We start from the raw sequence: 2076 nt of genomic DNA on the forward strand, positions 1-2076 counted from the left end.
CATAACCTCGGCATCGAGCACACCCGTTCATAGTCCGTCGGTGGCCGATATCTTAACAAGGGTGCTACTTAGGCTTAATGTCCCTTAGCACCAAAGGACGGTGCTACCTAGGCTTAAAGTCCCCTAGCACGGAAGGACTATGCTACATAGACTTAAAGTCCCCTAGCACGGAAGGACTTGTGCCACAAATGCTTAAAGTCCCCTGGCACGTACGGACTAGTGCCACAAATGCTTAAAGTCCCCTTGCACGTACGGACTATGTTACCTAGGCTTAACGTCCCCTAACACGAAAGGACGGTGTTACTTAGGCTTAACGTCCCCTAACACGAAAGGACAGTTCCAAGAATGTCATCCAAAACAAAGCTTATACTTGATACATAAAATAGGGATATCATTCATGCTTAACATATACTTTTATCAAGACAAGGCAAAGCTTTATCAAAAACCTTAAGAACATAACTTTATTAAAAATACCACTCACATAGTTCTTGGGACGTCGGGGTCAAGGCAAAGGTCCAAGTCCTTAGAACACGGATCTAACGGTTCGACCTTTAGGGATCAAGCTTGGAAATCTACTCTCCCTCAAGAACTCTTCTTCCTTTTCTAGAGTCTCTCTCTCTCTTCTCCAAAACAAGTATACAACAAATGATAGGTTTCCTCTCTCTATCGGCTGACTTAACACTCAGCTCGGACACGTGGCAACGGCTGGTTGGCTCTCCTAAAAAAAGTGATAGATTGACAAGACAAGACTATGACAAAGCGTATCTAACAAGCTACTCGGTAAGACACTCCGGCAATTGATGACATCGGCTAAGAACAAGGCTTCGGCAACTAAGGTGACAATGACCTCGGCTAGGAAGGACAACACTTGACTAAGCTGTGCCACACCTTAGCCTAGATGTGCCACACCTCGGCCTAGGTCATACCACTCCAGGACAAGGTCACTCAGGTGCAAAGGTAACATCTCGGCCTAGATGATACACATATCGGCCTTGGTGATTCACACCTCGGCCTAGATAATGCCATCTCGGCCAATATGTCAGGGCGAAGGTGGAGGTCAAACGAAGGGGTTCCAAGATACTTCTAGACTGAAGATGACCTCGACTTGGAATGATCTAGGCGTAACGTAACCTAGGCTTGGCCTAATTTAGGCTTAACATCAAGGAAGAAACAAAGCATGCAAGCAATACTTAAGCAATGAAGACAAGATTCATGAATGCAACTTAACAAGACGAGGTTATGTAAATGAACATGAACTTGACAATGACATGAATATGGGGCGTTACAGCATCTTAACACGGCAAAACATATAAATGCATGCAACATGACTAGGACAAAAATGTGGGTTGTTACACACAGTCGACATCCTACCCCCCTCTTTCCCTCCATCTCTTTCATCTCTCTCTGATGAACATTAGTTGACGAGGATCTAACATCACAAACCTCTCTTCGGTGAACATCAGTCAACGAGATCAAAGATCACAAACCCTCCTCGCAGATCGTAGCCTTATTCGTAGATCGCATATCACAAACTCAAACTCGTAAGCATATTGAAACACTACAACAAAAGCAACCTATGGTAACAAAAAGTAGTGAAGAAAATAAATTTCGTTACTAAATAAGAATAATTCGTGACGAATTATAAAATTTTGTCACATATAATAAAAAAATAAAAATAATAGGTGACGAAATTTATTTTCGTCAACAAATATTTCTTTTTAGATGAGAGAAAATTAAATTTCGTCACCGAAGGTTTTCCCACTATTTTTTTTTGGTGGCGCCAAAATTTTGATATTTTTGGTGAGAAAAAAAATTTGTCACCAATTATAAAATTATTAGTGAAGAATATATTTTTGTCACCAATAATTTTATATATATATTTTTTGAGAAACTTAATTTTAAATATTTGAAGACCATTTGGTGATAAATATATTTTTGTCACTAATAATTTTTAATATTTTGAGACTTTTTAGTGAGGGAATTATTTTGTCACTAATTTTGAAGGAAAAGTTTTGAAATATTGGGCAGTAATGAAAAAAAATATACTACTAACTTTCCCTCCCCCCCTCCTCATTT

Source organism: Camellia sinensis, chromosome 14 (genome assembly GCF_055761805.1).
Source record: "Camellia sinensis isolate YWXY chromosome 14, ASM5576180v1, whole genome shotgun sequence".
NCBI lineage: Eukaryota > Viridiplantae > Streptophyta > Magnoliopsida > Ericales > Theaceae > Camellia > Camellia sinensis.